Here is a 27418-nt window from a genome sequence, read left to right as displayed (position 1 = left end):
TTTATTTTTATGCATCTAAATTCTCATTGGACCCCTTTAAAACCATCCAATAGGATTCAAGCACATCATGAGGGCCACATGTGGAGGATCATTTGAACATGTGTCTTTTATGCTTCTTAAGTCATTTGGTTCGAATTGAATACTTCAAACACTTAATCAATCGAGCATATAAAAACCGTTGATGCCTCTTGAGAGTTTATCTTTGAATTAAACACTTCAAGAACCTTAGTCATTTTAAGCATAAAAATCACCTCAAACTTTGGGCAAGGTTCCCACAAACATTTTAAGCACTTTATTTAGCAAGCCGACAAACACCTCATGCTTGGGTAGGGTTCCCACCTCAAGTCAGCGCTAGCTTGCCTAAGGTCAAAGAACTTTTTAACACTAACTTTTGGAGGTCTTTAATGAAGCTAACTCTAAGGTTTTTAAGCTCCATTAAGTAGCATTTCTCTTTAACATATCATCTCTCGTTTGGACCCCTTTAACATCGGCCCCGTGTTGAGACAGATCCATAAGCACATGTGTATATTCTAACCCTTGTTCCCATTTATTCTCCCATATTAAATGATCAGTTTAATATGAGAAAATCATTTGGGTTGGTTAGATATTAGATTTTATGACAATGAGCCTTTGCCCATATGCCAATTGTTGCTATAGTTACAACAAACTGCATTGTTAACTTCAACATTGGCGGCAAATCACAACTCCCGTGCGAGGTGACAAAGTACGTTCGTGAGCTCCAACAAGTCACTTGTTAACTTCAACGTTGGCCAAGGTTTTATGCACATTGAGAGGAGAACTTGTCTGTTGACCAAATTATATAGTTCGAATCATCTTGCAGTTTACAAGAAAGGGAATAAGTAAACAGAAAACCAATAGAGACTTAAGTGGTAAACAAAGAGAGAAACACATTTTTTTGTGTATATGTGAAGTACCCTTAGTTACACTATAATGCAATGCATTCTTCACCTAGAAGAGCTGAAGGTACTTCTACAAAAACCTAAACTTGAACCTTTCCTTTTGGGGGATCGATTAGTTGTCGATCAAAAGTTAACGCCTGGAACACTAACAATGCAAAGATATTTAAAGTGATTAGTATTTAGAGTAATTGTCTTTGTCCAAGTGCTGATTGTATGTAAAGACGTGGTGACGCAAAACATGGTCACACGAGGCTTAGTTAGAACGAAGCCCCGACAGCCTTTGATAGGCGCTCAACGCATCCACTGTCGGTAGCAGGTAGAGAGAGGAAAAGCAAGGCGCAAGCAAGAGAGAGAAAGCTGGCGCTGACCGGCTGTGGGTGGGCATAGTTGTGTGACTATGCCTTTTTAGGCATAGTTAGCGTACAAAGCCGGTGGATACATGTGAAAAGGTGCCTCGCATCATACTTTGTCGGGTCAGCTTACGAAAAACTAAGCTTCAAGTGACCATAGCCTAAGACATCACGGATGAACCTATGCCAAGATCACCATAGTTGCAAAAGCCCTTGCATAATTGCATATAAGACAAACAACCGGTGCACATGTGACCATGCATGAGGCACAATTATCTCACAATTATTTCAAAAAGTAACTGATAACTGAGCATCACCTACCACCTGACCACTACCTAAACTAAGTTTTATGCTTGCCTCCTAATAAAATATCATGGTTTTTTTATTTCAAATAAAATTTCTTTCTTTTCTTAAAAATTTATCGTTCGACCTTTGAAAATAGTAGACGTTTGGCACACTAAGTATACAAACTCATTGGATAATGCTATGTCTTCTCCATGGTCATTTGCAAGACAATTTGCATGCACCCTGTTCTGATAGAGATAATTAAAATTTTAAACACATTAGGTAAGCTTAGATTTAGGGTATGGTCATGCGAGGCTTAGTTATCAGTTATTGATAACTATGCCAACTATGCACAGACAAAGCATTTAATGAATAACTAAGCCTCTTGCATGGTCACGCCAGGCTTAGTTATTCATTCATTCTCCCAACTATGCTTTGAGCTTCACAACTATGCCAAATTTGGCATAGTTACAAAGGGTAGGCTTAGTAAGTCATTCAATGCTCCTTTTTGCGTGTGACCAAGAATGAGGCTTAGTTATTTGTTCAAATAACTGATAACTAAGCCTCGCGTGACCGTTGCCTTATATTACTAGTGTGCAGACCCTCTAGCTTAGTCATGTCCCGACCTCATCTTGACTCATGTTGATTCCTCAACCTCTTTGTAAGAGGCACTGATACCCTCTTTCATGTTTTAATTCAAGGTCTCGAATTTGAGTCCTCTCTCTCTCTCTCTCTCTCTCTCTCTCTCTCGCTAGTTATCTTCTTGCCCTAGTTGATTAGCAGCCCAAAATCTACAATAATTGCTGGAATGCTACGTGTATAGGTGACCAGGGAGAACTAACTAGTGTAATCAAGCCATTCTAGCAAAGGTCTTTTGCAATGCTTCATTTAATTTCTAAACTACCTATAGGCCATTTCTATACCTTTCACCTCGGTTCTCCTTTACATTCCTTGGCAGGCAAGAGCATCTTACACCATTCTTCTCAATATTTTGTCCCATCGACCACATAGTCCCTTCAAACTCATATTTTGTTAAAGCACCATCATGCTTGCTGCACTCGCCTAATGCAAAGCACAGAACAACTATGCTCTTTCATAAATCCTTTACTTTAAAACACATTACTCAAGCAACCAAAAAATCATGTATGAACAAACCTCTGCAGACCCAAAGGCCCAAACCCATCTGACAAGGAAACTCTAAAACCATGTGTCCATACCACTTTTCATGATCTAGAAGAAAACTACACCTATAACAACTCCTCCTTAAAAGGCATTTCCGAAAACCCTGCAACAAAAAAGGTATCCGTAAAGGAAAACTCCTAGCTTCTTAGCTCTTAATCACAGCATCCCAAGCAGTAATATTTGCCATTCAAACATTTGCAGATTTCTTCACAAAGCACCTTCCAATCGTCTCCATACCGAACATTGCTATCTGGATGATAATGAAGTATTGCCCTCTTAAGGCTCGCCTTCACTTTAGCGCTGCTCCCAAGACAGGGCACCACATTCTTTTTTATGTCTGGATGTGGATGTTCTGCATACACATACCTCAAGAGTGCTTCTGCTCCTTTGTCTGCCTCTTTCTGGAGAGCATCTAATTTCTCTTTGAGCCGAAGCGTTGCAGGCTCTCAGTCCTTGTCATGCTTTTCCTTCTCCTTTACAACTACTTCCTCCTGATGTGCCTTTACTTTCGCCAGGCAGTACCGATACCACTCTGCCCTCCCAATGCTCGGGGACATCACTGTCAATGCTAGCCGCAACGCTTGAAAATGGTACTTGTGGGCTTCATTAGGCAAACTCAACACATCAGAATATACCTTCCCAATCCTGCTCACAGCCACCGCTTCAGTCTCCATGTCTAGCTCACGTGTTGCTAATGATGCTTGCCGATAGCAGTCCAAAGAATCCTTTACTCTCTCCATATCCAGTTCTTCACTATCCATCAAAGCATCTGACAAGTACTTGTCACCCAAAGCTACAGCTTGCATGGCCTCACAAATGCAAAGATGCACATGCACTGAGTGCTGAAGCTCCTCAACCTCGACAAGCAAGATGGCTTTTTCGTCTGTAAGAGAACCCAAGGAGGCTGCCTTTCTCGAGGGCATGGCACACAAGTGGAGCAAGCTCTGACAACCATTGTAATCCGGACTTTCATCCGAAAGCTTCTTTGTGAGCTTCTTTAAAGAGAGCATCAGCATAGCTTTTGAAAGCAAGGAGTCTCGATGTGGGTGGTACATCTGCATTCTCAAATGCTTCAGAAACATATTGAAGAAGAGGGCTTTGGGAGATGGAGAATAGAGACATCTGTTCAGAGGCCCATTCAATGATGCTGTTTATAACCATTTTGCTCTGTTCGAGCCATGGCTTGGGTTTGGATTCTGCACCATGCTGTCTAGCTTGAGCAAGGGATTTTACAGCATTGAATAGCTGGAATTTGCACACAGAGAAATTAACATGGAGATTCCTATCACAATGATCTCCTGCTTGCAACAGCTGTTGATTGAGCTCCACTTTGCAATAGAGCCAACCAAGGTTCTTGTAACAAGACGCTTTTTCATCCACGGTGACACTGCTGGCAAGGGCCTCATTGTAAAGCCGGAGGGCATGTTCAAGTTTCTCTCTTTGAATGGTTAGACAGAAACCTCCTTCTGCAACTTGCTTGTCGAGGCAGTTACCTCTAGCACGCAGAATTTCAGAGGGAGAAGGGGGGGCTGATGAAGGGCAGGAATTTTCCACAGGTGGAGACATGGCGGAGCACCGCGGATTCTGCGAATGTTGAACAATGGGTGGTCAGAGTCCTTTATAAGTAAATGTCTGTGTGTATGACACCACATGCAGGCGCAAAAGTGTGACATTGAAATATAAACCAAGAAAAAGGAAGCATCGTAGGCAGTGGCATGAGTAATGGTTGTGGTGGAGGTCCAGTAATTGAATAGGGCTCTTACCTGGGACTGCACCAGGTGTGGAGGATTGTGCTTCTGCGGGGTGGGAGGAGCAGCAGGTGAGGGCGCACTTGCGTGTTACGGAACGTCGTTGAGATGAGGGAGAGGGAGAGGGAGAGGAAGAGCGAGAAGCTGCTCTCCTTGTCGAAGAAGCCGACGATCTCTAGCTTCTGGGTTTTGTTGCACCCGCCCTCTTCAGGGTGCGCCATTAGAAAAAGAAATGCCTTTTGCTCTTTATGCTGATGCCACTACCTCTACAGTGAAAGCTGAGCCATTTGAATGTTCTTTGGCATTGTTTCCTGAGCATAAGATAAAGGAATTGGTTGATTTGATTGATAAGCTAGCTGCTGCTGCCATCTAATCACACCATCACTTTGTTGGTACTGAAAGATACATTCCTCAGTTTGTTGACTGTTTTGAAGTGAATGATTTTGTGTGCATTATTAGAGGGTGCAACCATTAGAAAAAGAAATGCAAACGATGGAGGCACCTCTCTTTTTGCACTTTATCTTGATGCCACTTACCTCCCTCTATAGTGAAAGCTCTCCTTTTGCTCTTTATGTTGATGCCACTACCTCTATGGTGAAATCTCTATAGTGAAAGCTCCAACATTTGAATGTTCTTTGACATTGTTTCCCGAGCATAAGATAAAGGAGTTGGTTGATCGAAATTCTTCCTCAGGAGATATTACACTGGCAATTGCATTCACAATTTTGCAAGTCAAAACCTTTCCAAGAGTAATGGAACAAGCTCTTCATTGTTAATCATTTGCGGATGACCCAACCTTTGATGATAGAGCAAGTGTGAGTAGATTGTGGCTATGAGTGTTAACCATCTATTGCTCTTTACTAACTTCCATGTTTTTTTCCAGCTTGTGTTTGTTCCATCTAGGAGGGTTGTGTACCATTGCATGGTGAATGAAGTTCATGAGCATGGATTTTACGCATGCATAGCCCAATTTTCTAACACACCCTCTATCGTTGACTACACAATTTGTGTCCTTTGTGTACTAATTTGGTTTCCCATTTCAAAGACGTATTCTAAGCAACTTGCTCTCTTGGCTTTGATTGCAGGATGAGATTTACTTGTCAGCTCTTTTGTGTTCTCTTTTAAAGCACTTATCGTTGTATTTCTGCTTTGCCTAGGTCTTCGACACTCTTGAATTTGCCAACATATATAGCCTCAGTCTTGAGTACATAGTACATTTGTGACGAGTGCAAAGTTAGCTACCAAATCTCTCATCCATTTTTCTTTGCATGCGACAAAGTTTTCGAGGTGGTGCGGGTTCCTATTGTACAAGCATGGAAAAAAAACCATTTTCCACCATCGTGTTGCATGGAAAAGTGGTTGATGAGGTGCTCAAACTTTCAAGCAACTTCTTGCAGCTATATGACAATAACCTTGTTGATTTGAAGTGCTCCCTTCTTAACCTTAAGAAAACTGGTACATTTTCCATTGATAAGCAAGGATGTGGAATAGGTTACAAACCTGAGGTGGTGAAGTATTCCTCCGTAGGTTTCTTTTTGTGCATGTGATTCTCAGCTACTTGCTTTCTTTTCAAGCTCAGTATTGCTATTATCTATATTCTCTATCCTTGCAGCCACCACCACAATTGATCTATATCAAATTATATCTTTTGAGACAATATGAACTTTAATGCAAAGGCAAGTTTTGAAGTGAATGGCATCAATCTTAAAGTTTATCCTCTTTTTTTAAAGGAAAACTATCAAAATCAAGATGTATTACGAGCTCTTATCTTTATGTTTGGGCAAGGTTGGACTTTGAATATGTTGCAAGATTCATCTATTTATATTATGGTGGATGATATTGAGAGTGATACTAAAGAGACTCTCAATGTATGGTTGAAAGATTGTGAGTGTGATTGCATGGCCAACCCTGGGATAGAGGTACACTTAAATGATGGTTGCAGGATACGGAGTGCAAGAGAGGGAGGGAGAGAAGGGGAAGGAGATGAACAAGAAACAAAGGTGTTTGGTGGATCTATTGAGAGTAACCCTCTCAACTCTTTATTAGACATTATAACCAAAGAATAATGGGTGGAAGCCCAACCTCAACCTGGCTACGGGCCACTGGCTTATAACCCAACAATCTCCCACTTGAAGGCCAATGTGGCCCAAATGGATAAAGAATGTAGGGGCTATTATGTACAAATGTACAAACATGAAGCCTGAGTGTAGCTTCACCCTACACCCATCATCTCTATGCAATGTGTGAACCGCTATGAGGCTAAGCACTTTGTTAGAGCGTTAGAGCGTCCGTTGGGTTTTCATCCGTGTGAACTTTGACTAACTCAATGCGTTTGCTAGCCAAAATATTCTGTATCACATTAACCACACAACTTCCTTACTAGAACTAGAAACTACAACATACTCAGCCTTAGTGGTGGAAGATGAAGTGCAATTTTGAATACATAATCTCCAAGAAATTTCCGCTCTAGCGAACAAGAAAACGTAGCCAAATGTGGATCGCCTAGTGTCCACACAATCCACATAATCCGAATCAGTGTATCAAACTATGGATGCATCATTGTTCCCAAAGCATAAGCACCTGCTAGCTAAGCCCTTGATGTATCTCAAGATGTGCTTCACTGCTTTCCAATGCGTCCTGCCTAGATTTTCCATAAACCTGATGACCACTCCCACTGCATATGCAATGTCTCGTCATGTGCTAACCATGGTGAACATGAGACTGCCAACTGCCAAAGAATACAACACCTTTGCCATCTCTGCCTTTTCATCATCTGATTTGGGACAATCATTCTTGCTAAGTTTTTCGTATGCAGCCATTGGGGTACTCAATTCTTTCCCCCCTTGCATATTAAAACGTTGCAAGACCTTGTGAATATACTCTTTCTGTGAGAGTTCAAATATACCACGATTGTGATCTCTCTTGATACGCATACCAAAAACGTGATGTGTATCACCCAAATCTTTCATAGAAAACTGCTTGCTTAAGGCATCCTTGAGAAGTGCAATATCATCTCTTGACTTCCCGGCTATGATCATATCATCAACGTACAAAATCAGAATGATGAGGGAACCATCGTTCAGCCTCTTTGTGTACAATGTTGGAATTAGGGTTGCAGAGAAACACGCAGAGCTTGAGAAGACGAAGGAAGCTCAATGCACACAATAGAGAGTGTGTTACTTGGTGTGTAATGGAAAGATAGATAGCCCTAGAGTGATGGGCGTATATACAATGCACGAGGGAAAAAACCTCCTAAAGAGAGAAAAAATGCCCCGGTGGTCCTATTGTGTTCACAAACATCACTACCACATGTATATGGTAACAAATCCCCCCTGGAGTGATGCGGTGAACAAGAGCTGGCACATGAGTAAAAGGAAGTACCATGCCCTAAGGACATGATCAATCCACAAAGGGGAGTAAGCCCAAAGCTTTGCGGAAAGCTTCGAGCTTCTCGCGAGACAATGCCTTTGTGAAAATTTGCAAGGTTGTCCTGTGTTGGCACATAAACCAAGATGATCTCTCCTGCTGAGAGCCTCTCCCTGACATAGTGGTAATGCACCTCAATGTGCTTTGTGCGAGCATGAAAAATTGGGTTCCTCGCAACTGCCAATGTGCTCTGACTGTCACTGTACATAGTGTTGGTAGTGTCCTGTCCAACACCCAAATCAGCCATAAGGCGTATGAGCGATACACACTCAACCGTAGCTGTGAAGACTGCCCTGTACCCAGCCACACAACTCAAAGTTGCCACAATAGATTGCTTCTTGATCAATATACATGAATTGCCAATCATGAAACAAAAACCACTTGTGGACACTCGTGTGTCAAAACAACCAGCCCAATCTGAGTCTGAAAAAGCATGCAAATCTGGCGGCAATGATCCCCCCTTGGGATAAAACAAGCCAAGATGTAAAGTGCCACTAAGGTAGCGAAAAATCCTCTTGACAGTGTGCCAATGCTTAGACCTTGGGCTATGCATAAATCTGCTAACCTGTGAGACTGCAAACTGAATATATGGCCTCGTGTTGCATACATAAATGAGGTAGCCAACAACAGTTTGGTAAAGAGTGACATCAGTAGGATCACCAGCATCATGTCGACTCAACTTCAAACCTGTTTCCATGGGAGTGGCAATAGGTTTGCAATCCTCAAGTCCAAACTTACATAGCAATGTCTCTATGTAACTTTTCTAACACAAGGCAATACCACCATCACACTGCTTAAACTGTATGCCCAAATAATAATGCAACAACCCCAAATGTTTCATCTTGATAGTAGCATTCAAATCAGCCTTAGCTTAAATCAACAATATGTCTCTCATTTGGTCTAGTGATCAGCAAATCATCTACATAAAGAACCACAATGAGAAGTACATCACCCTCACGCTTTACATACAATGTGCTTTCTGTTGGACTGTTATGAAAGCCTTGTTTGAACAAATGAGTGTTAGCTTTCTCATACCAAGCATGAGGATATTGCTTCAACCCATACAAAAGCCTTGTTACATTTGCACACTTTGTCCTCTTGTCCTTTCTTGACAAAACCGCGAGGCTGCATTACATAAACTTCCTCAAATATGTCACCATTCAAGAAAGCAGTAACAATGTCTGATTGATGTACATCCCAACCAAAATGAGCTGCCAATGCACAGTAGGTCATACGACAAGTGGGAGCAAAGGTCTCTTCATAATCTATGCATTTTTGTTGTGCATAACCCTTTGCAACAAGTCGAGCCTTATGGCGATCGATCTCGCCATCAGGCTTGCGTTTCAACTTGTAAACCCACTTCATACCAATGGCCTTTTTGCCAGGAGACAAATCACATAAAGTCCATGTGTCATTTTCTATAAGTGCATCATATTCTGATTGCATGGCAGCCATCCATTTTTCTGAATTCTGTGCTTCATCAAAAGACAGAGGCTCCTCAACATCATGTAAGCTAGACACAGCCAAAGCATAACAATCTGATGCATAAGATGCATGGCAAGAGCCTGAACGAGTACAACTGGACAAAGGTGCATCCAATCTACTGTCACGCAAAGTGTGCACCAGCCATATTGGCATACCTCTAGCCTGCTCATTTTCAGGCCTTTCCTCATCAAGTACATCATGTACATCTGCATCAGTAATAGGCTGATCTGTAACATTTTTAGAAACCCCCATAGGATGTGCATTTGCCTCATTGGAACTTACATTCGTATTTCCACCACTGAAAAGAGGCAACAAAGTGTCATAAATGTCATGTGAGCTTACATTACTATCTCTAGTACATGACAGCAAGGTCTGAACAAAATCTTCCACAAACACTACATCCCATGAAACCAGAATACGTTTTGTTTGCGGATGATACAACCTGTAACCTTTGCTTTCAGCACTATAACCAACAAAAATATATTTGACAGCCTTATCATCCAATTTTCTGTGTTGTGTTTGTGGCACCAAAGCATATGCCAAACAGCCAAAAACACACATGTGCTCAATAGAAGGCTTTCTATAGACTGCAAAGCTTTCATAGGACACCTATTTAGTACATAAGTGGCACACATGATGGCCTCGAGCCAAAAAGAATGCGGCAAAGCTTGACTTTTGACCATACATCGTGCCATTTCCGTAAGTGACCTGTTTTTCCTCTCAGCAACACCATTTTGTTGAGGTGTATAAGGCACTGTACATTGGTGTTTTATCCCACGACTAGCCAGAAATGCATTGAATTCATGAGACATATACTCCCCCCCTCGATCGGAATGGAGGGTGCCCATAGTACATTTCGAGACATTTTCAGCCATAGCCAGAAATTGTTTGAAGCACATAAAAACTTCGAACTTCGCTTTAAGCGGAAACACCCATGCATGCCTGGAGTAATCATCAATGAAAGTCACAAAGTAAAGGTAATTTCCCAAGGACAGAGTTTGCATGGTTCTACAAACATCACTATGCACAAGATGCAACCTGCATGTGGCCCAAATTGAACCATCCTTTGGAAACTTAGAACGTTGCATCTTACCCAAAATACAGCCTTCACAAACATGTTTGACAGGTGCTTCAAGAGGCGGCAAAGAAGCAACCATATCAGATTTCTGCAAACGCAGCAAGCTGGCAAAATTCAAATGACCAAAACGTGCATGCCAAAGTTTTACATATGAAATAGCCCTTGAATCTGCAATTGCATTTGCAAAATTTTGTCCACACTTGTCATACAAAGTGAGCTTATACAGCCCACGGTACAAAATCCCAAATGCAATGATTTCATCACCAAAATTGAGATCATGAACTGTACATCTGTCATCCACAAATTTGACTACAAGTCCAAGTCTAGCAACTGCAGATAAGATTCTTCTTGATCCTAGGTACATAAAGTGCATCAACAAGTGTGAAAGAAATGCCATTAGCGGCAGTAAGCACAATCTTTCCAACTCCGTGAACCGGATAAGAGGCATTGTTGGCACAAGTGACCGAATTCCCATGAGGGAGAGACACGAGAGAGGTGAACAATTCACGATGTGAAGCACCACTGTCGAAATACCACACATGTGAATCTGCAAAAATTGACATGCATGCATCATGGACAGCAGGATTGTAAGTTCACTCTGCACTAACAGCCCATTCTGCATCACATCAGCATTACAGCCTCCTTTTACAAAAGACTCAACAATGGCTGCATTTCTAGTGGAACCAGCATTTGCAGTGGAACCACCCTCTTTCTTCTTAGCCTCTTTGGCCTTTAACTTAGGACATTGCTTGATCAAGTGATCATTAGCTTTACAATGATGGCAACGCATCTTCTTTTTGCCCTTATCACCAAAATTGCCAGACGATGTGCTGCCAGCAAAAGCATTGGGAACATAAGTTTTTCCACTCGCAGCAGAACCATAAGAAGTGGTTGCATTGTTGTTACCACCCTTTCTTTGAGAAGCAATAAAAGCCTGTTCAACTGCACGCTGTCTAGTCCTGTTTTTTCTGGAAAGTGACTCTTGCAACATCAATGTGCATAATGCATCAAACTTGACAAATTCTGGATTTCCTTGGGTCATAAGTCTCCAAGTACTAGCAAAAGTCTGGTAAAAATCTGGCATCAAGAACAATCTGCAAAAGGGAACTATTTGAAATGACCACCTATAGAAATAAGTTGCTCATTGATATCCTTGACACTAGCAAGGAAAGTGTCCATATCATCTTCCTCATGCATAATCTTCGACTCCAGCTCTTTACGCAGCAAAGCAATTTTAGCCTTATTGCGACTTGCATAAAGACTAGCCAAAATATCCCAAACCTGTTTTGCAGATTTTGCTAAACGGATGCGAGGAACAATGGTGCACTTCATAGACAACATAATCAATGCATGAGCCTACGCATCCTTTACATCCCAAGGAGCTTGTTCTGCCATAGGCAAAACAACTCTAATAGCAGCAATCCTTGCAGCAAGACCTGCAACATCCTCAACATCGCCTACATCCTCAGAACCAGGATGTACATCAATGCCCTGCACATTCCAGACGCCCTTTGACACAAGAACGTGTTGCATCATATAAGCGCACATAGGGTAATTTTGCCCATCCAACCTATCCTCAGCAGCAAACATCTTGAAGACATCTGTGTTGTTGTCAGCCATGGTAAATGTTGCACCTGATGTGAAAACTGCCTGAAAATAGGAGAAACAAAGCGGGAACAACACATGCTATACAACACAAACCATAGAAGTCTGTAAGGCACCTGTTATGCAAAAAATGGCACTGTCAAAAATTCTGCACAAAATGACAAAATTGCCTGTGCATACCTGCCTGTAGTAGAAACGGAGGCCGAAATGAGCCCGAATCAAAAATCTGAGTAGACTCAGCTCTTTGAGCTATCCCGTTGGTGTGCTGCTCTTAAGGATGAGACCCCCCCTTGTTCATTAAAGAAAAGTTATTTTGTTGATGGTTTGTCACCTTGGTTGCGGTTCGAGGTTGAGTTGAAGAGTCCCGAGTCTTTTGAAGATGCAATATGCATTGCAAAGCACAAGGAATGGAAGTTTAAGCGTCTTGAGGAACATGGTATCAGTACAGGTATGCATGTGCAAGATGGATTTGACATGGAAGATGAAGTTAATCCTAAGCAAGTGAAAAGTAGCCTATCCTATGATGTTTCTCGTTTCTTTCCAAGGTCTATTGTGAAGCGTAAAGAGGTCTTGCAGGTTCACAGGGTTATGGAAGAGCCTAAAGAGGTGAGTAATGCTTTGGATACATGATTGAAAAGTCTTGAAGAGGATGCATTGGCTACTTGTGTACCTTGTGATTCTGGGTGTGAGTGTGAGGTTGAGGTTATTGATGATGAGCACGTATCTTTGGATACTAGTTACTTGGATATTAGGAAAGAGGGCAAGGTTGAGAGCCATTTTGTGGATTTGTTGGATGTGGAGCCTATTTTGAAGCCATATTTTGATGTATGTGCAGTGATTGAACCGATTTGTGAGCATGATTGTGGTTTAGAGCAAGGATCTGTATTCTTGGAGACTGATGAACCCATTCTAGAAGCTATGGATAGTGGTGCTAGCCATGTTTATGATGTGGATAAAGTGATGTGTGATGATGAGTATGCTTATGATGATGAGAAGGGGTTTGGCATATATGAGTCCAATCTCAGCTATGTGGATGCCTATGCTAGGGATATGTGTGCTGCAGGGATACTTTTGTGCTTTGGATATCAACAACTTTACCTTCACACAATGCTTTTAGCTACTTGGGTGCATGATTTGCAGGTTGTTGCTATGGCTAGTGAAGCCAAGATGCCAGGTGATGAGTCACTTGAGTTGTCTCGATTGGTTGGGTTGAATGTGGTATGCAATATTTATACTTTTGGGGGTCCAGACAGGATGGATGTGTTATTTGGATATGCCTTTGGTGCATTTTGGTTGATTGGTGACAAATATATGTGTGGTGTTATAATGCTTATTGTGAATCGGGCGATATGTCTTTGGTCTTTTGATCCAAGTGGAATGAGCATCTACTAGTGTTGCTGCTTCTAGCAAGCTAGGGGGTGGGCAAATTATGTTAGGAGTTTTTTGGAGCAAGGGATTGCGCATATGTACATACACATGCATGGTGCATCAAATAAAGTATTGCCCATTTTCCAGAGCCAGGTGGTTACGTGGGGCCCACATGTATACAGGTAGGACACCATGTACATAGTGCATCAATTTTCACTATTACCAGTACCAGTGTGTTTTTTCTACAATAATGAGGAGTTGGTGGCGCGTAAAACTTCTTGAGGAAGCTATCCGCGGGCCGACGACATGAGGTAAGCAGGTGCGTCAGATGGCATCTAGTGGCGTCAGGAGGTCGAACGGGGTCAATACTTGCACGTGGATAAGTACGGACACAACATGGGTGTTTTCTTGTGATAATCATGCGGAAAGGTCATCATGAGGACCAATTTTTTGGGCCACTCCATGTGGTGGCGGGATGCATTATTGGGAAAAACTGAGTGCCAAGTGTGGGAATGATGCAAAAAGGTGACAACTATGCACTGCGAGGTCAGTTCTTGGCATGTTTGGGGTCCGTTTGAGGTCATCTAAAATGCCAAGGGTGCCCAACTAATAAAGCTAAGTGTGGGAACTGAAAAAACAGAGAGAAGACCAGAAAAAACTTGGAGAAGAGAGGAGGAACAGCCGCAGGTGTGTTTTTGGGGTTTTTGGAGCCTGTTTTGGTCGTAAACTGCTCATCCGATGTCGGATTTGAGCACCTTGACATAGTAGACTGGGGTTTTGGGCCGTTCCGGACGCGATGGCGCTATTCATTTTGCCAAATTCCTCACTCTTTTTCTGCTATTTTGGCTGTGTAAGTTTCTCCTATGAGCGAAGCTTCTGCTTCAATTTGTGATTGTATCTGGTATCTTTTACCCATATTGTGTGAGCTATTTGCCCCATTGGTGTTGGCCCAAGCTCAATTGTATCTAAACATCAAAAATTCTCCTCTTTTGAGCTGAGTTTTTTGGGTGTGTGTGTGTGTGTGTGTCTGTGTGGAGTGGGCAAGTGGATAGTCTCTCTCCTCTCACTCTAGAGGTGTGTTCCCTGTCTCGGCCAGGTGTGTTGTGTAAGCCGAGCGGTGCCCCATAGTGTGTGTGTGTATCATTCCAAGAGTGTGTGTCGGGTCATTATAGAGGCGCTGTGTGTGTTTTTATCCCGCTCACAACGTCATGGAGGGATACCCAATGTATAATCCTGATAGATCAAGCCAAGACATGCATGCCATGAGCCCACGGTCTGGGCCGAGCGTGCTTAGCCGCTTGAAGGAAACCTTTAGTAGAGCCACTCGCTTCGAACATGGATCTCACGATGTAAATGAGGGGGGTGGGGAAGTAAATTCGCCATTCATGACCAACATAGAGCCCATGCTCTCAGAAAGTGTGCACGTGAATACTCCATTCACTGCACCCCCTGATTCTTCAGACCTATTCCCCTCCGAGGTCATATTACTTGATGGTAGAATCCTTGTCGAAGTGCAAGTGGTTGAGCGATAGATCATCGTGGCTAGGGAAAGGATATTGAGAGCTTACGCAAGGTGGAGCAATGAAGAGAGCTAAAAGAAAAAGCCCCTATGTCAATATCTTTGCTAGGAGAGAAATCGAGTGCTCCTAAATTAGCGACCACTAAGGGTCAACCCAGAGCCACATTGCATCTAGTTCAAAGGACACCCCTAGCTCCTCAAGCCTAGATGGAGCATTCCTAAATGAGAATTGGGAGTACGAACTTCAAACGGAAACTCTAATCGACCTATACACTAGGGGATTATGACATGAGGATATCTACAATGGCCTAGTCATTAGAGGTATCACCACTTGGGAAGTAGTCACCACCAATGCGATCCAATTGGAGGATAATTTAATGATTCAAGGATAAAGAGTGTCTGTTGAGCCTAAATCTATTAGCTCGCAAGCATCGGGGCATCAGCCAATGACCCTAAAGCCTATTGCTAAGGAGCCAAAGATATCTGAGATGACTTTAGCAGATCTCACCAAGGCCATTCAAGAGAGTCTTAGAGACAATCGTGCTCTGCAAAACAATCATATGTATCCAAGAAGGGAGCAACAATGGTGCTCAATATGCTATGGACGGCATAGTACGAGTGAATGCCCTACTTTTAGAGTAAACTTCAATGGGAAGTGCAATGCATGTGGGAGGTATGGTCATCAAGCTAAGGATTGCATAGTATTTAAGCGCGCGATGGCCAATAGACCAACCTTAGCATGGACAGACACACCTCGAGTGCCTACATTGATGCCGGCTCCAGCTCTTGAACAAACGTCACAACACATGGTCCCTAGGTCCCAAAATGTTATTCAAACAACACCCTTACCACCTCTAGTGCTAGGACCGCAACCACCACATCCGAGAATTACTTCAGTGAATCAAGTGGGTTGTGAGTCATCTATTGCTTTTTTGGAAGGCTGTGAGGAAGATATAGACGTAATATTGCCTATGGGATGGATGCGTTTGAAGAAAGTCCACAATACTACATGGAGGACTATTGGGGACAAGTCAAACATGTCTATGAAGTAGCTGCTCTTGCTGCAAGAGGCCAAACTATCAATTACACTGCTAAGAGACCACCTCTTCAATACTATGAGTGTGGAGGTCCACATCGTGTGGCCAAGTGTCCTATTAGGCTAAAAATAACACCACACTAATGCAAACCAATCAAGCGAGCACGTCTACGATACCGATACTCATGTGTAATCGATGTGTCATAGACCATTTGATTGCCCAATGTCCAAATAATCCAAATGCACCGAAGATCACGCCATTAAACTTGATTGAGGTTATCGAGGAGCCATCACCAAGTACACCTGTGGTACCGATAAACGTACTCACACGATCGATGCTCCAAAAACAAAATTATATTCTTGAGGAAAGAGACACGGCATCGATTACCCAATCTCAGAAAGAAGAAAACACAAAGGAAGAGATCGTAAAAAGCAGCGAAGTCAGACCCCAGTTCAAAGACCAACATAGGGACTGGTGACGACCCCGTATATATGAATGATGTTGAAGAGGATTGTGATTCAGGTGAAACCATGGAGACCAAAACGACCACTAAGATAGAAACCAACAAGGAAGATCTTCATGAGACACAATGGCCGGGATCCAAGAAGAAGATAGGAATTTACCCAAACCCTATGAGGAGATTGAGCGAGTCAAGAAATTAAGGAGTTTGGTAGAAGATACCCAAAGGGATCTAGAACCACCACATAGGTAGATCCAGATTACAGTCACAATGTTCCCTACACAACAACAACCTCACCAAGTCCATAGACCCTTAGCCATACCTAGTGTCATCCAAGAAGAAAGTGACTTAAAGTCATGGGAAAGTGGGCGTACTCACTTCTTAATGGAAAGAATGTTTACAAAGGGACTACCTGATCCTATCAAAGAAATGGAGATCCCATCTTCCCCACGTCAAGGGATTGAAGCCCAAAAGGTGCCGTTAAACATTGCCAAATTGATGGATTTCATGCCTTCAGAAGTTAGAACCACCATCATGTCCAAACTATATAAAGACCCTGAGTTAGTCTCAGCTCTTTGAGCTTTCCTCAATGGAGAACTAAAGTTTGGGCTACCACAATTTTCACAGATGGATGGAGTTGGGGAGATGCCAATAGAGGAGGAACACTTAGATCCACAACCCAACCTAAATGAGAACCTTGTGGTAGAAATACCTGTTAACAAGTTGGGATAATACTTTGAGGGTGATGAATCCAATACAACCATACCAATCACTACTAAGGGATTAACTGTGAAGGGAATCCTTGATGGTGGTGCTAGGGTTACCATTGTGACAAAAAATTTCTGGGAAACTATGGAAAGACCTCACCTTGCGACCACAACCATAGTAGTGAAGATAGCCAATGGGTCTATTGTTAAACCTATTGGGATGCTAGAAGATCTCAAGATCAAGGCCTTTGGACATAAAATAAGAATTACCTTCATTGTTATGGATTTCTTCAAGCACACTATGGCATCGGAGATTATCTTAGGAAGGACGTCCTTTCATGAGGGAAGAAAAAATGGTGCATGACTGGTCTAAAAACCATGTCTACCTACAGTTCCAAGATTCTGTCATTCGAGTGGATCTTCTAACTGGTTGAGCACATTCTCTAGGAAACAGGTTTATAATTGATCATAGATCTGACACCACAGCTCACTCAGTCCAATTGCAGTATTGTTACACGTGTAAAGCGGACACTAATGTTGGGGAAGATTCTCCTTTTATGGATGTACTACCTGGGATGACTGAGTCGGACAATGTAAATTGGGTCCACCTATCAGCAACCATAGATACTTGGGGAAACAGGGGGACAACCAAGGAAGGGGGGAGTGTTTGCTGACAGTCATCATTCACTCACTCCCCTCTCAACCCTCCTCCCTGACCTCTCAATCTTCCAATGTATATATAAAGCCTTATACTCACAAAAAACAGAAAAAAAGTCAGGAGCAAGAGCAATTAGCAAGCAAGTATACACAACAAAAGTCAAAACATTGACCACACCTACACATCCGGTACATGAAACAGAAACCTATGTCATAGAACACCTTTGATCCTTATCACTCGAGTAATGGAGGGTAGGTAGAATTAGTACGATAGGAGTGTTTCTGTTTTAGAGTTTAGTGATTAGCAAAGTTCTTTCTTCCCACTGATGTGCCTCCTGGAGGTATTCTTTGTGTTTCCTTGTATGTACGTACAGGAACGTGTTGCTGTTGTTAGGATTTGGACCTTCATGGAATCTTTTTCTCATCCACACTTCAAATCAAGCGCGACCATCAACACAAACAGGTGTTTCTTGTCCATTAGCATTGCCTCTTATCTTTATTGCATCTATGTTTGTCTGCTTTAATTGTGATTGGTAGCATAATATTTAGTGCCTTTGTTTAGCACCAAACATTAAATTCAATGTAATTTTTTGTCATAATCACTTGTCTAGGCTTCAAAATCAAGCAGTCCGACTAAGCTAGTTTGACCAAGCTAAGCGTTAAAGATCTTCTCTTAATACCATGGGGAATGCATTCCTAATTATTAATGGTTACTTAGGTTTGTTAAGTATGGAGCCTGCTTTACCCTTGTAATTTTCTGTGGTAAAAGCGCACATTTGTAAGGCCCCCATTATGAGGAGAAGCCATCGTGCGTGAAGGAAAATCACTCATCGGAAACCAAAATTTTCACGGCCAAGAATCAGGGGCAACTTTAGGGGCCCCCGAGACTTTTTTTTTTCCTCACCGGAATATTATGGTCGGACGGCGGCCAGAAAGTGGTCGGAAAACAACCATCGGTTGGCCGGTGGCCGGTAGTCAATGGCCGATGCCCGGTGGTCGAAAGTCAATGGCCGGTGGCCGATGGCAGAATTCAATGGCCGGTGGCCGAATTCAAAAGCGGACTTGTCTTCTCAAGGGCGGCCACACATGGGCGGATTGGAGGGTCCGATTTGGACTTATTTGCACAAGGGCGGCTACACATGGCTGCCTCTCATAAGAGAGGGCAGCCCTTTTGGCCTATAAAAGGAGTCCATTTCTACACACATTTCATAATGTGAAGTTGATGCAACAAAGTGAGTGTGAGGTGGTGAGAGTGAAGCAAGGCGGGAGCTCTATTAAGGGTTTAATCCCTTTGTAAACTACTTCTTCTTTTGAAGTGCTAAAGCCATTGAGTAGCTGCTTTCCCGTGGACATAGCCCACATTGGGTGAACCACGTATATCGTGTGTACTCTCTCTCTCTCTCTATCTCTCTCTACTCTATAATCTCTTGTGTATGAAATCTATCTCTCTCCATTAAGTAATCTACTAAAATATCTATTTAGCTACGTCTTATTTCCTAACAACTGGTATCAAAGCAAGGTTTTCTCGTAGCTAAATTATCTCAAGGAAAGGATTCCTTGAATTGAGTGGGAGTTATGGCGGAGGAAGGGAAGCTCAAGATTGAGAAGTTCAACGACAAAAACTACCAACATTGGAAGATGTAGATTGAAGACTATCTCTACCAGAAGGATCTCTATTTTCCACTAGGCGGTCTTGCGAAGAAGCCCGCAACAATGGCAGATGAAGCATGGATTTTCCTTGATCAAAAGGCACTCGGAACATTCTGGTTAAGTTTGGCGTTGATAGCCATTTTTCGGCTTTCCATAATTGCCATAGTAAGCTACCTCACCCTACCAAAACCACCCAAACACTGTAGCTATCCCTACCATTTCACTATACATAGGCGTGTGTGAGTTAGGGGGCTTTTCCCATATCTTCTTAAAATCCTCAGCTAGCTAGTCACTGGGCTAGTTGAGTCAAAAAAATAAATAAAATCAAAAAAAATAAAATATATTATGGCCCATTTGTGTGTAAATATTGCATTATATATATGGCCTAAATATAGGGATTTTTATAATTATTCTGGTATTTTATTTAAATATTTATACTTAGGTGTGTGTTTTATTAAACCTATGTACACCTTCTTTCATCCTCTTACACCATAAGTATATTTTGCCAATATGTACATACTCTAACCTCATATTTTTCCCTTATACAAATCACTCCCACATTTTCACCCTCACCCTCGTGAAAACAAAAAATTGATTTCTACTCATTGGTCACGTTTATTATATTATTTACTTGCATACCTTTTCCTCTTTCACCCAAAATAATTCAAAGAGGGACCATATCATATGATTCCAATATCTTTCCATATCCATAACTCCTCCATATTTTTATTATTATTTTTACTCATTATTCTAACACCATGTGCTCATTGAGCTAAAGTCCATGAATAGTCCATACACTAGTCCCACCATGTATATATTTCTTTATTCACCAATAATCCTCCTCCATGCATGTGTCAAGGGCAACTTGTATGCTTTGTATTATGATATGACAAAGGAGGGTCTCATTCTTGGATGCATTGTACAAATTCAACAAAGGAGGGGGCCACTGAAGACTTTTTGTGAAGAAAAAACAGATCTTTTTGTGGGATTTTTAATATCCATCTCCACTTCGAATTTGAAGCGGTGGTCAAAAGAGAAAATTTAGCCTACGCTTTGAATAATCACCTCAAATTTTTTCATGATTTTTGAAGTAACCACCGGTGAGCTATAATTTTTTGAGTGGACCCCAATCTGCTCACTTTTCTCACAAGTAGCCCATAGTCTTCTCTCACCTCTTTCCACACTTCTACACACACACACACACATCCCTCTCAATCCCTCACTCAAACCTGCACCTTCAATGGTTTCTCTCACCTTCTTCACCATTAACCTCCCCTCTAACTTCCATAGCTCTCATATGAGCTCTCCATGTACATACACCATCTCTATGCCTCTCTCTATTATCTCCAAAGTACAATTCCATATTACTCCGTATATATATACATAAATTCAGCATGTGTACCATGCTTAACCTCTGCAAATCAAGAGATCTCATCAACAGAATTACCATTTTCATCACGATGATCAACCTTGGCGGCGGTGGCGTAAAGAAGAGAAGACGAAGAAGAAGATCGATAGTCATTTTGAGAACCTACACAAGTAAGACCAAAACTTCTTCAAGATTCACCATCACAAGGATTTTCTCACTTCATTCAACCATATTACTTCAACCATCCACCCCATTCTACCCATTGTAAATATATCATTAACTTTCTAGTGATTACTAACACTAACCACTAACATACTAACACAAAATATCCATTGACCTAACCATAAAAGACACCTCACCTCAAGACATGTGCAAAGTAACTCTCTCACTCTCTCTCTCTCTCTATGTCTCTCTCTCTCTCTCTCTCTCTCTCTCTCTCTCTCTCTCTCTCCTTACTTACTTTTACCTTATCTACCATCAATAATGCTCTCTTTTGAGCCCACACCCATGACTCAAGCAGACAAAGAAGGCCCACAATGTTTTGATATTAAAAAAAAATCATAATCTTGATTTGTTAGCTTGTAAATTAGGATTTCCAATAATCTTAATGAGGGGTCTCCAACCTATAAATAGGCCCCTCTCCTTCTTGTAAAACAACCTCCAACATCTCACATAGCACCCCAACACTCTATGCGTGAGGAGAGACTTAGGTGTAGCAACCACTTGTGAGCTTCACTCTTGGTGTGAGAGAAGCCTTCAAGCTACACATTGCAAGTGAGAGAGCGTGAGTTCCATAAATCTCAAAACCACTATTGTATATGCTCCTTCATCATCAATAAATTGAGGTTTGGTGCATCAAAGGCGTGATTCGACGTTCAAATCTTCGTCCTTCCATTTGTGCAATACGGTTTGGTGAATTCAAGGTGACTTGTGTATTTTGAGTTTTTAATGGCTGATCTTGATTTTAGAAAGTGTTTTAGTGTGTTTTTCATTGCTAGTTTTTGTCCATTGTAAAAGGGTATTGTGGTGAGATGTCTCCCACACCCTAAGACAGTGTGTGTGTGTGTGTGTTTTGGCAATGTTTAGCAATCACTAAGCATTGAGTGAGTTTTGTACAAGTTCTACGATAGCATCATAACGAACCATCTCCATTTGCAAGTCACAAATAAGGTATTATGCAAGATCCTTTCCTCTCTCTCTTCCCTTTGCTCTAGCTCTCTCTGGTCCATTTCATGTGTGTCTTGGTGTGAGGTTGCTTGTGTGTGTTGTGTGGTGCATCTTCTTGGTTGTGCCAAAATCTCTCTTGCGTCCTAGTTCGCATACCATAACTAGGTGGTGCCCCTATCTTGTTTGGGTTTGGCTATGGGTTTGTTGTTTTGTTGTGCTTGTGGTTGCCCCAGCCCCAATTGAGCAGCACGGGAGCCTTGAGGGGTGTTTAGAGGTCGCCTTTCTTGTTGCCCGCCCTGGACCGCCTCAGCGTCAACAGTGGCCTTCAATGTTTCGGAGATGAAGACCACAGAGGACTTGATGAAGTCACTTGACGACTTCTACGAGAAACCATCGGCATTCAATAAGGTATTTCTTATGAAGCGCTTGTTCAATCTAAAGATGGCAGAGAAGTGGTTCAGTTGCAGAACACCTAAATGACTTTAACACAAATATAAGTCAACTTCGATCGGTGAAAATCAATTTCGATGATGAAGTGCGAGCTCTCCTTATACTATCATCTCTACCGGATAGTTGGGACAGCCTTGTGATGGCTATAAGTAATTCTATTTCTGGCACAAATACTCTTAAGTTTGATGATGTTGTGGGTGTTCTCCTAAGCGAGGAAATACGAAGGAGAAGCACAGGAGAATCATCAAGTGTTGCACTGTCAGTGGAAACAAGAGGAAGGCCTAAGGAAAGGTTCAAAAACCAAAAGGGTCGTGATCGCTCAAGGCGGAGCAAGTCACGCACAAAGTCAGTTCTTGAATGTTGGAACTGCGACAAGAAGGGCCATGTCAAGAAGGATTGCTGGTCCAAGAAGAAGAAGGAGGCAGAGTCTCAAGACAACAAGACAACATCGGAGGCCAATGTGGCAGGTAAAGTAGAGCAAGATGCTCTAATTCTCTCATTAGACAATGTGTCTAATTCCTGGATAGTAGATTCCGGGGCTTCATTCCATGCGACACCACACAAGCAACATTTCCAAGACTACACCAAAGGTAATTTTGGGTATGTATACTTGGGAGATGATGAAGCTTGTGAGATTGTCGGCAAAGGTACAGTTTCTGTTAAAACTGTTAATGGAAATGAGTGGAAGCTTAAAGATGTTATGCATGTTCCTTCTCTTCGCAAAAATTTAATCTCTACAGGACAATTAGATGATGAAAGTCACCACATTGCATTCGGAAACAAAAGGTGGAAGATCTCAAAGGGATCTTTGGTGGTTGCCAAGGGAGAAAAAGTCGGTACACTTTACTTGTGTACTGTTAGCACGCAACCTTCAGCTTGTGCAGCAACTACAGAAGTTGACAGTGCGGTGTGGCACTACCAACTTGGGCATATGAGTGCCAAAGGAATGCAAATCCTTCAAACAAAGAAGCTTCTACCAGGTTTGAAAGAAGTGGACTTAGAGTTCTGTGAAGATTGTGTTTATGGTAAACAAAAGAGGGTAAAATTTCAAAAATCAGGAAATGAAAGAAAAAATTAAAAACTTGAGTTTGTTCATTCTGATGTTTGGGGTCCTGCAAGTACACCATCACTTGGTGGCTCATTGTACTATGTAACATTCATAGACGATGCCACTAGAAAAGCATGGGTTTATGTCATGAAGAATAAATCTGATGTATTTTCCATATTTCAAAGGTGGAAAGCCTTTGTGGAGAATGAAATAGGTACAAAAGTTAAATGCCTCAGATCCGACAATGGAGGCAAATATTGCAGCCAAGCTTTTGAAAGCTTTTGTGCTAGCAATGGCATTCGGAGGCAAAGGACAACCCCAAGGACACCTCAACAAAATGGGATTTCAGAAAGGATGAACAGGACAATCATGGAGCGAGCACAAAGCATGCAGCTACATGCAAGCCTACTGCTTGAGCTTTGGGTGGAAGCTGTAAGTACGTCTGTGTACTTAATCAACCGGTCACCCTCAATGGCATTGGATGGGGGAGTTCTAGAAGAGGCATGGACAGGTAAACCGGTGAATTATGCATTTCTCAAAGTGTTTGGGTGTGAAGCTTTCATGCACATAGATAGAAGCCTAAGATCAAAGCTAGATGCAAAGTCCAAAAAGTGTTTCTTCATTCGCTATGGAGAAGGTGACTTTGGGTATCGCCTATGGAATCCTAAAGATGGTAAAATCTTGAGTAGGGATGTAATTTTTAACAAACAAAATATGTACAAAGATTACTTGGAAAGAAAACAAACAAAAGAAACAGGTGATGAGTACATGGAGCTTGAGGACGGTGAAGACTCAAGGATTGCAAACGGTGACAATGTGCAACAACGTCAACCAAATGAGGAGCCTCAACCTATTCCCCGAAGATCTACAAGAGCAAGTAGACCTCCAGAAAGGTTTGTTCCTTCCTTCAACCATCTCTTGATCTCAGATTCTGGAGAGCCGGAATCATACGAAGAAGCTATGCAACAAGAATCCAAAGAAGAATGGACGAAGAGCATGCAAGTGGAGATGGACTCACTACATCGCAACCAAACATGGGAGTTGGTTGAGTTGCCTAAAGATAAGCGGGCACTTCAAAACAAATGGGTGTACAAGATGAAGGAAGAAGAAGGTGGGAAGAAAAGGTACAAGTCTAGGCTTGTGGTAAAAGGGTTTTCTCAAAAGAAAGGTATTGACTTCAATGAAATATTTTCTCTTGTTGTAAAAATGAACTCAATTAGGCTTGTCTTAAGCCTTGTGGCTGCTCATGATCTAAATCTCAAGCAAATGGATGTAAATACGGCATTCCCTCACAGTGACTTAGAGGAGGAAATATACATGCTTCAACCAAAGGGGTATGAAGTAAAAGGTAAGGAGAAAATGGTTTGCAGATTAAAGAAGAGCTTGTATGGTTTAAAGCAAGCATCAAGACAATGGTACTTGAAGTTTGATCGATGGATGTTGGATCATGGATTCACAAGATGCAACTCGGATCACTGCGTCTACATGAAGAATTTGGGAGATGGGAAGTTCATCATCCTAATGTTGTATGTTGATGACATGCTGATTTCAAGTGCTAACATGCAGGACATCAAAGACCTAAAAGAGGAGCTGTCTAAATCTTTTTCAATGAAAGATTTAGGTGCTTCAAAGAGAATACTTGGTATGAAAATATCAAGGGACAGGACGAAGAAGACAATAAAGCTATCTCAAGAAGATTACATCAAGAAGGTACTAGAAAGGTTTTCAATGCAAAATGCAAAACCAGTTTCTACACCTTTGGCTGGTCATTTTAAACTAACGAAGGATATGTGTCCAAAGACACAAGAGGAGATAGCCTATATGTCTAAAGTTCCATATGCTGCAGCGGTAGGTTCTCTAATGTATGCTATGGTCTGGACAAGGCCAGACATTGCACATGCAGTGGGAGTTGTGAGTAGGTTCATGGACAACCCAGGTAAAGAGCATTGGCAAACTGTTAAGTGGATACTTAGGTATCTAAAGGGGACAACAACAAATGCTTTGTATTTTGGAGGAACTGATATTTTTCTAGAAGGGTATGCTGATGTAGATATGGCAGGTGACAAAGATACTCAAAGGAGCACTACTGGCTATGTGTTCACGGTTAGAGGCACAACAATAAGCTGGGATTCAAAGCTGCAGAAAGTGGTTTCACTTTCTACCACGGAAGCAGAGTATGTAGCAATGACGGAGGCAAGCAAAGAAATTCTGTGGCTTCACAGATTCTTATAAGAGCTTGGATTCAAACAAGACAATTGTGTCTTGTACAGTGATAGCCAAAGCGCTATCCATCTTGCGAAGAAATCAGCCTTTCATTCAAGGACAAAGCACATTGAGGTGAGATATCACTTCATACGCACTCTTTTGGAAGAGGGACAACTAAAGCTAGGAAAGGTGCATACAAGTGAAAATCCTGCAGACATGTTTACAAAGGTGGTCAACAAGGAGAAGTTGAGCTTTTGCTCATCTTCAATCGGCATTCAAGGATAAGAAGCCAGAATGGAAAGCAGTCACAGGTTTGGTTTGGAGATCAGTCTCCAAGTGGGAGATTGTTACGTATGGAGCCTGATTTACCCTTGTAATTTTCTGTGGTAAAAGCGCACATTTGTAAGGCCTCCATTATGAGGAGAAGCCATCGTGCGTGAAGGAAGATCACTCATCGGAAACCAAAATTTTCATGGCCAAGAATCAGGGGCAACTTTAGGGGCCTCGGGGGCGGAAGCCCCTGAGACTTTTTTTTTCCTCGCCGGAATATTATGGTCGGACGGCGGCCGGAAAGTGGTCGGAAAACAACCGTCGGTTTGTCGGTGGCCGGTAGTCAATGGCCGGTGGCCGGTGGTCGGAAGTCAATGGCCGGTGGTCAGTGGCGGAATTCAATGGCCGGTAGCCGAATTCAAAAGCGGACTTGTCTTCTAAAGGGCGACCACACATGGGCGAATTGGAGGGTCCGATTTGGACTTATTCGCACAAGGGCGGCTACATGTGGCTGCCTCTCATAAGAGAGGGCAGCCCTTTTGGACTATAAAAGGAGGCCATTTCTACACACATTTCATAGTGTGAAGTTGATGCAACAAGGTGAGTGTGAGGTGGTGAGAGTGAAGCAAGGCAGGAGCTCTATTAAGGGTTTAATCCCTTTGTAAACTACTTCTTCTTTTAAAGTGCTAAAGCCATTGAGTGGTTGCTTTCCCGTGGACGTAGCCCACATTGGGTGAACCACGTATATCGTGTGTACTCTCTCTCTCTCTCTCTCTACTCTATAATCTCTTGTGTGTGAAATCTATCTCTCTCCATTAAGTATCTGCTCAAATATCTATTTAGCTACGTCTTATTTCCTAACAAGGTACTAGGGCTTTCTAGTGGGCTTAGTCCCTAGACCTGTAGCTTAAGTATTATACAGGGAGTTTACTAATGTGATGAGCCTGGGGAGGGTAACAGTGTTATATGACCCCGCAAAGTTACAAAATTAAAATGCTGGAAACGAACAAACAAAACAAAAAAATCCAAGTGCCCACAATGTAAAATCTTAAGCTGGAAGAGAAATCTCAGCTTGATGTGGTACTTCACTCACATGTATGGACTATGGTACTAGAGCCCTAGAGATTCTCACTGTGGGTGCTTTTCCTTGAAAAGAAAAAAACCAAAGGCATACAAATATATAGGGACGGTTGATCGCAGTTTGCGCTTTTTGACTTTTCTCGACAACATGTAGGCTACTTATGAAGTTAACTTCTAGAATACTGACAACAAAATGCCTCAAAAACAACCAAAGAAGCAGTGAAAAGCACCACCATACCAGGTCACAGAAATTACATCAAATGAAAAGGCACATGTATCAGAAGAGGAGCTGGAGAAAATCCTAGAAAATATCTTTATTGGGAAATTTGAATCAGCCAACGGTACCATTGTG

At 42.1% G+C, this 27418-nt stretch overlaps 1 long non-coding RNA gene and 1 pseudogene across 2 annotated transcripts; one reads left to right on the top strand and one right to left on the bottom strand.

Moving 5' to 3' along the window:
* Window positions 1-2678: 2678 nt before the first annotated feature.
* On the bottom strand, window positions 2679-4744 carry LOC147444552 (uncharacterized; annotated as a pseudogene). Its single transcript, XR_015190045.1, has 2 exons — window positions 4501-4744; window positions 2679-4321 (listed from the first exon to the last, which is right to left on the bottom strand). The product of XR_015190045.1 is annotated as an uncharacterized LOC147444552 (transcript).
* A 411-nt stretch (window positions 4745-5155) lies between these two features.
* Window positions 5156-6142, top strand: LOC147444551 (uncharacterized). Its single transcript, XR_015190123.1, has 2 exons — window positions 5156-5300; window positions 5643-6142. It is a non-coding gene; the product is annotated as an uncharacterized LOC147444551 (long non-coding RNA).
* The last annotated feature ends 21276 nt before the right edge of the window (window positions 6143-27418 follow it).

The sequence above is a fragment of the Adiantum capillus-veneris genome, chromosome 13 (genome assembly GCF_014529385.1).
Source record: "Adiantum capillus-veneris isolate H3 chromosome 13, ASM1452938v2, whole genome shotgun sequence".
NCBI lineage: Eukaryota > Viridiplantae > Streptophyta > Polypodiopsida > Polypodiales > Pteridaceae > Adiantum > Adiantum capillus-veneris.
Note: the sequence above shows the minus strand (reverse complement) of the source record. Positions and strands in the feature narration are given on the sequence as shown.